A 12,307-nucleotide genomic window follows, 5' to 3' on the forward strand; every position below is an offset into this window, starting at 1 on the left:
AGAGTATAAAGTTATTGTAAACTGAAGATTTAATTTAACATTTAAAGACGACTAAGGGAGTAAAGAAACCAAAAATTGTTGGAGCACCTAACTCACACGTCTACTCCATGTGGCTTGGTAGTCATAGCTGTATGTTTTATACAGGTTTATTATAGGGATTTAGTACTATGGGTTACTTGAGGAGTATAGCTTGTATAGCCTCTCTCAGATGGCCAGATCACTGTGAAAGTGCATTTCCTTTTCTTTTTCCATTTTCTTCAGTGTTCCATCTTCATGTTCTCTGACCCAATTTACACATATGCTGATTCCTACACTCTGGAGTAATTTTAGGAGCGTTCTGATTAAGAAAAAAATCTATACCAATAGATATTCTCTTTATAATTTGGCTTATGTCAATTCACAAAAGGGGCCCAGGGCTTATCAGGTTAAAATGTATTTGCTAAAGTAATTTTTACGGGATGGTCATGGATGTTTCAGTGACCTGTAGAATAAACGTTTACCCTGCGCACAGTAAGCGATAGGAATTTTTCTCCGGCATTTTGTCGCCCCCTGTCGGTCGAAGTGGCATCTGCCGTCAGACACCGACAAAAGCTGCAGCTCCCGTATTTACTGTTCCCCTCCCCACCCTCCGCTGTATGAAATAAAAAGAAAAAGCAGACTAAAGTCGCGTTATATTTGGTTGATAAGCGAGCACGGCCTGCGTGCAGAGAAGAAGCAGCTCCGGCTGAAGGGGAGCCGAGCGGAAGTGCATGCCCCCCCGCCCCCCGCTCACCGCGCATTCGTAATAAAGGTAAGTTCTCGCTCGCATTTTTCCAAGATTCGCGTGTGCGACCTTCCTGTATGCACGGCGACCTCCAGACGACCCCCCCGGACGGCCACACGTTTAAAAACCACGCGGGCAACCTGTTGTGCGTCTAAAGTACGAGGGACCGGGGGGCTGGTCAGCGTTCAAGGGAAAACGCAGCTAGTATCCGGCGAGTTGTTACGCTGTTGTTACTAATCCACTTCCAGCTGGTAAATGACAGGCGTGTTTGTTGGCTGAATGGACCAGTGCATTCGCAGCATCACCCCAAGTGCGTATTTTAATGTCGGAATACAGGGTGCTGCCACAGGCACAGGGGTACAGCAGAGTACCCCTTAAAATAATTTGTCGTGCTGTGTGGTCCTGATGTAAAAAACCTACACAATGAACCTATTTTCTGGTCCTGGTAAACCCGGGCAGTGCACGGCCTGGATGTGGCGGTGGACGTGATAAGCCTCATATTGGGAGATTATTAACTCTTTAAGAGGTACTTTGTCGGGGTTTATGACGTGTGCAGCATTATACAAGGCATTTGTTTGTGTGCGGGTTATTGGTTCAGTGGATTTTTTTCTCATTGTATACAGGGAGCGCAGAATTATTAGACAAATGAGTATTTTGTCCACATCATCCTCTTCATGCATGTTGTCTTACTCCAAGCTGTATAGGCTCGAAAGCCTACTACCAATTAAGCATATTAGGTGATGTGCATCTCTGTAATGAGAAGGGGTGTGGTCTAATGACATCAACACCCTATATCAGGTGTGCATAATTATTAGGCAACTTCCTTTCCTTTGGCAAAATGGGTCAAAAGAAGGACTTGACAGGCTCAGAAAAGTCAAAAATAGTGAGATATCTTGCAGAGGGATGCAGCACTCTTAAAATTGCAAAGCTTCTGAAGCGTGATCATCGAACAATCACTCAAGACAGAATCCATGGATGGCAGACTTGAGTGTCCTTGCAAAGAAAGGTGGCTATATTGGTCGCTGATTTGTTTTTGTTTTGTTTTTGAATGTCAGAAATGTATATTTGTGAATGTGGAGATGTTATATTGGTTTCACTGGTAAAAATAAATAATTGAAATGGGTATATATTTGTTTTTTGTTAAGTTGCCTAATAATTATGCACAGTAATAGTCACCTGCACACACAGATATCCCCCTAAAATAGCTAAAAATAAAAACAAACTAAAAACTACTTCCAAAAACATTCAGCTTTTTTTGGTTCATTGAGAACATGGTTGTTGTTCAATAATAAAATTATTCCTCAAAAATACAACTTGCCTAATAATTCTGCACTCTGTATAATTCTGTATAATTTACATTTACGGCAATTATCAGAGCAGCTTACAATCAGTAGTGACAGGGACAGTCCCCCAGTTAAGTGTCTTGCTCAGGGACACAATGGTAGTAAGTGGGGTTTGAACCTGGGTCTTCTGGTTCATAGACGAGTGTGTTACCCACCAGGCTACTACCACCCCAATTCAATTCAGGAATTGCAGGTCCGGGGCTGAGCTAGTTATTTTATGGCAGTGGTTTATGGTATTTCACTACACAGTAATCGTAATGAACAGTAATGTCACATAACTGTTGATGTTGAGTTTATGGTGACTGTCTTTTTGTCATCTTTTATGTTTTTGTTGGGGTCTCCCGGTTGGCCTGCTGGTTTTGTTGAGTGGGGGCACTTTTTATGAGAATAATTCACAGACATTGGTTTTCCGATGTGCACCAAGACGGAGTGATATAGGCTCCACAGCTGTATGTCTGCCTTTGTCAGTAAAGGTTAAAAATCTCTGTGCTCCCTTCAGCTGGGTGTTGCAATGTAATAAAAATGTTATGTTAGGGTGTTGGGACTCTAAATGAGATCTGCAGGATCAGGCCCTCCAGATATTTCTAGTCGCTCACTCATGAAAGGCGCCCGGGGAGCAGTGTGTGGGGACGGTGCTTTCTCAGTGGCACCTCAGTGGCACCTTGATGGATCGGGATTCAAACCGGCAACCTTCGGTTTACGGGGCTGCTTCCTTAACCGCTAGGCCACCACTGCCCCTAATAGTTACTTCCAAATAGTAAAATTGTTCAGGAAGCATTGCAAACACACAAATAATCACAATTAATTAATTTTTTATGTCAATAATTTTATTTTTTGTGAGAATAATTTGATTTGATATTGCAATCTAGAGATCTGCTGCAAGAACTGGGGGTTGAACTGGGGCAATGGTGGCCTAGTGGTTAAGGAAGAGACCCCATGATCAGAAGAATGTTTAGTTAAAAGCAGACGACACATTTTGTTGTGTGCACCGTGTGCTGTGCTGTGTATCACAATGACAATCACTTCACTTTCACTCGTTCTCTCCCAACCAATGAATGATCTCCTACAAGTAAAAGTCTACAGATGGAGAACTATGCTGCTCAAAGCAAAATAGGTCAACAGTTGCTTTCTCTACAAACATAAAGTCATTGTTTAATGAAGGAAATGAAGGACATAAATGGTTGAGCTAATTCAATATTTGTTTTACATAATGTTTATCTGTTACAGTAACAAAATTGCTTGCCGCTCAAATAAACAGTGGTTTTGTTTTCATCGGTGTGTATTGTGCCTTTTGGTAGCATGGTACAAAGGTTTAGGTATTTTTCTAGTTTCACGCATTCATTTCATAGGCAAGGAACATGGATTTCATAGGCAAGGAACGCACCTCTGGCGAAAGGGCGCCACCTGCTGTCTAATAAGTTTTTCGGCCAAACAAATCTAAAATGAATCACGTGGAAGTTTTTTTTTTTTTTTTTTGCGTGTCAAATTGATGAACAATTTATTTTCTCATAAACACACCGCTTTGCAAACTGGACAAAGGTACCAAAAAAGGTATAAAAGCCACAGATCCAAATACAACAAAGGTTGGCGAATAACAACACACACACAGGAGCTAAATTTGAATCAGAAGCCCACAGGTTCTAAACACATTTATTGCCATTTTGTCCTTGAGTAAGACCCTGAGTGTCTCCAGGGAGACTACTGATTGTAAGATGCTCTGGGTAAGAGCATCTTCTAAATGCTGTTAAGTGTAAAAATTGTACAATTACCTGTTAAGACATGTTCCTACAATAATGGATTACACATCCATTAATTTAAATATCATTTAAACAACACAGATTTTATTGTTGAAGTAATATTTAAACAAGAATTAATCACCTTTTTATTTACAATGGACGAATGAAGCATGACCATGTGGTGGTGCTGTTGCTCATACGGTGATTCTCCAGCATGTGTGAGGACATCGAGTCATCTGCTCTGCAGTTGAAACAACTGTTGTGATATTGTATAACATCACAAACTTCCCTGGACCACATGGCCACTGGGGATCAAATTACTGTCTAAGTGCACTTCACTCTCCTTCATGTAAGTGTCCTGATAAGCAAATAACCAACTCCAAGTGTGCATAATTAAAAAAAAAAAAAAATCAACGTTCCTACTTGCACATCAAGTGCTTGTGACGTTTATTTGGTGAGGTTAGCCCCATGATTAAAGCAGCTGTTGTTTCAGAGGTATTCTGGGATCACTGCAGTACGTATACCTCATGGTGTGGTGTTGTTATTTTCATGCCGTAAATGGAGTGGCTCAGCACATGACATAGGTCTACCTACTTCATCACCCTTTGCTATAATCAGTTCTCAGCTGCTTTCAAAACTTCTCCGAAAGGATGATCACATTATTGACCATAGAACCTACTGACAGAGCTTAAGGCTCTTTCACAGTTTGCTGCCTTAAATAAATAATTTGTTCCCTCTTTGTGTTTAAAGTTCGGAATTCCAGCAACGATTTGCATGGCCTTCAGATAAAATTGGGGAAGGTTTGATTTAACTTGTGCACATGATTCAGAGTAAATGAGGGAACTAATTGTTTTTTCACTGCAGCATGAGTAAGGTAACATTTTAATTGTAATTTTAGCACAGTTAGTCTTGAGCCCTGCCTTAGGCTGTGTGGCCAATATGCGCAAAATTCATTACTATGATTTTGGAGGTTCTCGTGATATATAGAAAATAGAAAAATGTGACAAGTGGTATGATGGCCAATGTTACATGTGACAACATGATATAAAAAGGTTATATGTGGACTAACATGTGGAAAAAACATATTTTTTTGGGGAACAGCACTATGTAAAATGTGTATGTTACATAATAGCAACCAATTGAATATTCACTAGTTTATACCATCATTTCACACACATCATCTGACATTTGCTCAGGTAGCTCTGTCCTAATTAGATATCATGGATAATCGAGACATTTTATGATCGATACTGTGAAATCCAATATGTGCCCATCCCTAGTGGAATTAACCTAGAGGAGCACTGCTGGCAGAGACGAGTGTTTTCTCTGTCTGTGAATGCTTGGCATTTCCCTGAAGAATGGAAGAATGTTAGATACATCATGGAGGAGCCCATGTCCACAGCTGGTTTTGGGGAACATAAGCCTTCATGTTAATGGAAAAAACTGCAGGTCCGCGAAGTCTGGAAATGTGTGGCATTTCGATCCAAAAAGTAGAAAACTATTAGAAGATGTCTTGGGGAATTAAGTTGTCAATTTGAAGACGAGCAGAAACAATTGTTAACTTACATGATGGTTCAGATGCTAAATAACTAGCATGCTCTGCACATATCCTGAACTAGCATTTGGACTGACTTCCAACTAAATATAATGTTTCAGATGGTCGAATGGTCTAGAAACCGAGTTGAACAGGTCTTTGCAGACCATTCGTTATAATGTAAAAATTTCTGTATCTGTATGAAGGTGATCTAATTGTTGGCATGTTGGCACATTGCACACTGAGACTAATGCCATATGTTCTCAGACATTTTGATATTGTTTTAATCATATGAAGTGAGGACACCTAACAGAGTGTTGCTGGGACGGTGGTGGCCTAGCGGCCTAGCGTTTAAGGAAGCGGCCCTGTAATCAGAAGGTTGCTGGTTTGAATCCCAAGGTGCCGTCCCCACACACTGCTCCCCGGGCGCCTGTCATGGCTGCCTACTGCTCACCAAGGGCGATGGGTCAAAAACAGAGGACACATTTCGTGTGTGCTGTGCCGCAGTGTATCACAATCACTTTACTTTCAGGGTGAATAAGCCAGTGGTTGTGTTTTCTCTGAAGACAGGGCTCGATTGATTTTTTTTTTCTTGCGAGAGCGCAAGCAGGACGGGGGTAGGAGGGCGCTGAAGATCAGAAGCTTCCTGTCATTAAGGAGACGTGGCTGCAACTGCAAAGGACTTCCGGCCACGCTGGCCCTCTCCAGCCTGTGAACCTCCACAGCGAGCTGCTCCTTACATAAAGTGCCCAGTGACTCATCCCGCGGTACACAGTCACCACGGCAACCGTAGTAGTGAGACAATCGCACATCAGACCGGCCCACCTTGCATTGATTCTCTTTAATGGTCGGAATTTCAGGTGATTAAACTGTAAATCTATTTCATGGATTGCAGGAAAAGTGGTGGAGGTGTCCACTGTTCTTGTAAGGGTGGAAGGTGAGCAGCAGAAAAAAATCCCCATTCGGTCTCTTCACGGCTTGTTCAATGGCACAGAATAGTATAAAAATTGTAGGCTTGTGTCATTACCAGTTTATAATAAGAATAATAATACTATTTACAGTTTTATTCATTATTAATTCATTAATAAGCTTCCCATGCCTCATTTTCAGTTCCTCTTGCTGCCCTTGTGCCACTTTTTGCAGGGAATGACCACAGAACTGCTTGATTTTCTGATTCAGTCGTAATGTGTCCTCTTTCAAGTTCACCCATATCCTTGCCCTTGACCATTTTTCCTCCTTTAATACATCGACCTAAAGAACTGACCTGCTGGCTACGCCCCTCCCTTTCACTGGTACTACTGCAGCCAGATCGTAAATGCCGTTAACCTGAGGGATCAGTGTTTCTTTTCCTTCGTGCCAAGTCGACGGAGTTGTGTGTCCAACTGGTTTGAAACTTTGAAGCTAAGTCCTGTGAACATTAGACTGGCGTGCTCTCGCGGCTGCATCGCTGTGTTTGTCTTTCCTTTACGTGCACTCCTAAGACAACACGTATGCAGGAGTACAGTAAAGAGCGCTTAAGTGGCCTCTGTCGGCTGGGATCGGCTGAGCTGACATGGCTGAGCAGGACAGGGTGACGCAGGGAGGCATCGTGAGAGCACAGCTGAGCGCAGCCAAAGACCTCATTCCCGCCCGTCCTGCTACTATAAACAAGAGTTCTCTTACAAAACGTAGAACATGTGTAATCGTTCTTAAAGAATTTGCCTTCTAGCAGAACGTTATGTGGCACAAGTTGTGCTGTGCGCTACTTCGTCGTAATCTCATTATGAGATACGCACGTCTGAAGGCCCTCCTTTGGTGTGGCACTGTGTTGCTGAAAAAGCGCAACACTAGCAGCACAGCAGGACCACCCAGCTTATAAATGATTAAATAAATGAGGCGGGTCCAGCCTTGTACATGCCATCTATATTATATTAATTTGGAAGGGGGTTTGCTGTCTGCCGGGTCAAACGGGGAGGTAGAGTGTCGAGGTACGCGCCAGGGGGTGGATGCCTGCCACCCGCGCGTCGCGTGATTCACTCGCCACATCTGCATTTTAGCCAAGCAGCTTCATTACAGCCCGGTCTGCCCTTGTGATGAGTGTGTGTCCCCCCCCCACCCATTTGCGTCATTGCTGGAGTGTGGCCTTGTGTAAACCTGAAACCCACCCATGAAGATGCCGCTTGTTCGCGTACGGGAGGCTGTGTGAGCGCAGGGTGGGACACGTACGGGAGAGGGGTCTGTCCTGTGGTAATGAGGACCATGTGCTGAGCTGAGCTGCCCCTCGTCTCGAGGCTGGCAGTGTCCCAGCATCACTGAGTTCCACAAGAAACAAGCACCAGTGACATCAATGTCACATTTTCTGAAAAAAAAAGAGATACTTTTTTTATTTGTTGTAATGCATTCCTGTATTTGAAATCAAACTATAGTTTGTTCCTTTTTCAAATCAGACAGATCAGGCAGCCATGTTAGGGGTGAGTTGTAGTAAAAAAAGTATACACTGCAGAGAGGAAAAGATGATGAAATATAAGGAGGAAATGCTTTTGTGTGTTTGTGTGTTTGAGACAGGGAGACAGAAGGTTAAGTATTTTAAAACCAGGCTGTTTTCTTTTACTTGTAAACCCTTCTAATAATTAGGCTGATTAGTTGGTCCAGTTCATGGCACTTTTGCGTAATCATCATTGGTGGAATCAAAGCATGTATACCTTCATTTATGGTTTACTGTGGACATTTTTGAAAAGCACATATTAGGAGAATGCATCAGCCAGTCAGGCACAAACAGGAAATTGGGACAGACGGACTGTATCCCACCTGTCCATCAGCTCCTACATCACTGTGGGGGTCTGGGGCTGGACAAGTCACATTCAAAAACAGGAACTACTGTTTTCAGTTCTGTTCTCATCTGTCTTACTAGAACGAAAACTTTGCAAAATGGCCCAGCGGACATTTGGGTATGTGTGGTGCCAATGCCGAATAGGAAGGAAAAAAAGGCTGCAATGATGTACTTGAAAGCTTTTCTTTGGCACTTTTTATAAGAACGGCCGCGTGCTGTGTTCTTTCCGCAGCCTGGGGGTGTGTGTTTGCTTAGAACTGTTATTGCTGAGTTCATTACCCCCGAAGGCGATCAATACTACCCAAAAAACCCTGCTGTGACCGTGCATGTGTGTTTGGGAGCATGTCATTGTTTAGTTTGCATGCCAGCATGACTGTCACTTGACAAATGAAGAACTACGTGACTTTTTCCCATGATTTCCTGCGCAGAGAGTTGCTGACGTGCAACCGCACCTGATCTAAACGCTCAGCACTTTGTCACATTTACTTGGCACAGTTCTCTCTCTATTTTCAGAGACATTAAAGGGCCCGTCGGGTTCCTTTATTCCTTCAGCAGCCCAGCATCGCCGCAGTCACTCGGCACATGATCGTTTTTTCCAGGGTGTGACCGGCGTACGCTGCTGTCAGCATGGCCCTGTCTGCAGTGGGAGATATGCGATAAGGTCACACGCGCGGTCACGCGTGGCGGAAGACCCCTCGCTCGCCTCTCCCCCTGGGACCAGTTCTAATGAGCTCTTGAGCGGGCCTGTCTACCCACCAAGCTCTCCACACCACTGCAAAGTAGTCCATACAGGGGAGGGAGCTCGTGCTAAAATAAAGGTCCCAGCACCAACATACTGCTGATGGTTGGGTCGCTATGGAAAAAATCTATATGTGCAGCGTTTTTCAGGGAAGACGGGACAAAAGTGAGCACGTTATGTGGTGGGTTTTATGGGGCAACCAGCTGAGTCACGTCTCCAGACTGGAGCGTTGAATGTGCTTTTGTCACCTTAAAAGTACCTTGAAATAGCTTTGCTATGGAAACCCATATATGTTGTGTTTTGTGAGTTTCAGTGTGTTCCACTATCAAAAATGGCCTCCCTTATTATACCTTTTGTAGTTGTCCCAGGGAGTCCGAGCCAGGAAAGTTTAGTCAGCAGCGCAGGGCGTGAGCAGATCAACATTCAGAATTTATTTACCCGTGTGTGCACCTTTCACATTATGTCCAGTTATTTTGTGCATAACACACAGCGAAGTGAAACAACAGACAGAAGTGTATCCTTTGGTTGGTTCACACAATGAGAAGAGGGATAGTGGGTATAGATTGTGTTTAAAAAAACAACCCTTTATGGCTTTTCCCTCATCAAATCCTGAACGGATTCATCTTCTAGTCAGATGAATTTTTCTGTTTGTTCCACACTGACTTTCTTAAAAATCTTTAGTAAAACTTTGAAAGCAAGCACAAAGTGGGGGTGGCCTCGTCATTAGCTGCATCTCTATTTCTTTTCATTATGATGACCTCAGTGGCACCTCAGTGGCACCTTGGTGGCTCGGGATTCGAACTATCAACCCTTCAATTATTAGTCCGCTTTCTTACTTGTTAGGCCACCACTGTCCCATACGGTTAATAACCTCTGAAAGAGAGAGGGGTTGAAAAAATGGCACATTTTAGATTATTTTCCTCCCTCCCTCCATCCTCTACATATCTCTACACATCTCTGTCATGTACAGGAAGCCCTTCCTGCCATGTTGACAGACGGCAAGCCAGTTGGACATTGTTGTCTCGTTAGAGCGTCGGCTGAGGAGGTCGGAGGTCAGGAACACGTCGCCGGTGCTCTTGTCATCCAATACTGGGTGGAAACGCCTGGAAAAATGAGCGGAGCCCCTTTAGCCCCTTACTCACAGAGGCATTCGCCCTGCATTTTAGTTCCTCCCTCGGTTGTCACTATGCATTATTAACGAGCACGCTCAGACATTTGACCCAAATGTGTCGCCTCAGGACAGCAAAAGTGACAGTTTCACTCCCTGTCCTGGCGTACATTAAAAGGCCTGGTGGGTGTGCAAGGAGTATCAGTCGTGTGGTGGAGAAGGTGCCTTCCTCTTGCAGGCTGCGGAGCCCACTTGTGTTTTAGGTCCACGTGCACTTGACCCAGTAAACATGGTACAATCGACAGGGCTGCTGCTGGTGTGTCCTCGGTGACGGGCCGTGTACACACTGTTATTGATCCGTTGCATCATTCGCTTGCAGCAACACACGCTGTGCCCGGCGCACACGTGTTGCGTCACTTTGCTCAGCGACAGCGGGCAGAAAAACACAGCTTACGAGAACCACCACTCACACGCCTCCGTTGCCTTTGAACTCGCCCACCCAGCGTCCCAGAGAACTCTTCGTCCTGAGTGGCTGAGCGTGGCAGCACCTAGCGCAGTGACTGGCTGGAGACGCCGTGAGCTCAGGGCTGCTGTTGGCTGAGACGATCGCACAAAAGATGTTGATTTGCTGGAGGGAGGAGCTGCTGGGAAGGATGGTGGAATCCCAGCATCAGCACCCGCTCGCTTCGCTGCCAGGCTGCTCTTCCTTTCCGGGAAGATTTTTTTTTCCTCCCTGTTTCTAGGGGTGTGTGGGGAGAGAGAGAGAGAGAGAGAGAGAGAGGGAGAGAGAGAGCTGGAAGTCAGGGCTCTGATAAAAGCATTATACTGATGCTGTGAATTTACCCCAGCACTTCCCGGTAACGGCTGTTGCCACCCGGTGACTCACTCGCATGCACCTCTCCTCATTCCGAATCTGGCCAATCAAATAAATCCCATATTTACAGGAATTGTACAGTAAATGTAGCAAGTGGAGTCATTCCGGGTTACTAGTTTGGTGAGAGGTTAGGCTGAAATGCAAAAGAGATCATGCAACTTTTATTTGAATGCACTGCAGATGTTATTTACAGATATTAACTGTAATTCAACTCTTGGTCCATATTAACTTTACATATAAAATGATTCAGGAGGATGAATTGCTAACTGAAAAGTATGAAAAATAAGATATTAACAAAAGGTAATACATGTATATAATAAATTTATCTATAGTGCAAGAGACTGCAAGTCTGAATATAGGACCAAAATGTTTATCATTTAAATGCACACGTTTGTGTTTAAGTTTCATGCAAAATGTGTTTTTCTTGGGCACAGTTACGAGATACAATCTGAATTAGGGAATTCTAGAACCAGCTTGTGCTCTTGAAAGAAAACATGCACCAATATAACCTGCCACCAGAGGGCAACATGAGACTAGGAAAGATGCCTTTCCTGCCTGTTTTTATCTGCCCTGTTATTTGAAGAGTACGGGACGGGCTGTCTAGACCTGCTGAGGCTCCGGAAGATTCCAGCCTCCTTACATCACTACACCAGTACACTGTGAGTCACGAGCTTTCTCCAGACAGTTTTGGGGTTCTGTCTGACAAAAGCCTCATCAGTAAACCATGGTCCAGGAGAAACGCCCCACACTTTTGCAATCAGACTTCTAGTGAAAATGTTTTTGCCGTGATGATGCTTTTTTTTTTTTCTTTTATCAGAGCCAGACAATCACGGCATGCAAATTTCTGAGCCCAGGTCTAGACAAAGTCTCGGTTAGCGTGCTTGCATTAGTGTGGTGTGCAGTGTGCTTTCCAGACCCATGTTGCACCCCTGTTTCACCAGCTGGGATTTCAGATGTGCTGATTCACAGGGAGATTCAACTACATTTGTCCAAACATGAGTCAGCAGATTTCTGCACAAACTCTCTGCTTTTGCTCAGTTCGACCTCAGTACCTGTCTTAAAACTTCAATGGTGATGCAACGAAATGAAGGATCTGAGGAGCTTTTCCAGAAAACGCACATCGGCTGCCTCCCACGGGCATTTTCTCATTATCCTGACTTTGTTTCATGATATGTCAACAGCGGCTCCTCCAAGGTCGTTTTCGGAATTGGGTCGTGTTGTGATGACCGCCGCTGGAGGACTGTAATCTGCACCGTGCTGCTGGAGGCCGGTTCGTTCCTGTTTCGTTTTTTTTCTTTTTTACTTATGCATTAGTCTGGCCGGTGCTTCCCCTCTTGTCATGTCTGGCCCCCTCAACTGAAAAACACATTCCCCTGCTACGTGGAGGGAAATACCACTGCC

At 44.2% G+C, this 12,307-nt stretch overlaps 1 protein-coding gene across 1 annotated transcript in view; it reads left to right on the forward strand.

Moving 5' to 3' along the window:
• Positions 1 to 567: 567 nt before the first annotated feature.
• LOC114802399 (guanine nucleotide-binding protein G(I)/G(S)/G(O) subunit gamma-7-like) overlaps positions 568 to 12,307 on the forward strand; it is a 43,823-nt gene continuing 32,083 nt past the window's right edge. The window contains exon 1 of the mRNA XM_029001273.1: positions 568 to 790. The gene's annotated coding sequence lies outside the window, so the exon portion shown is untranslated. The remainder of the gene's footprint in view (positions 791 to 12,307) is intronic.

This window comes from Denticeps clupeoides, chromosome 13, assembly GCF_900700375.1.
Source record: "Denticeps clupeoides chromosome 13, fDenClu1.1, whole genome shotgun sequence".
Classification (NCBI taxonomy): Eukaryota; Metazoa; Chordata; class Actinopteri; order Clupeiformes; family Denticipitidae; genus Denticeps; species Denticeps clupeoides.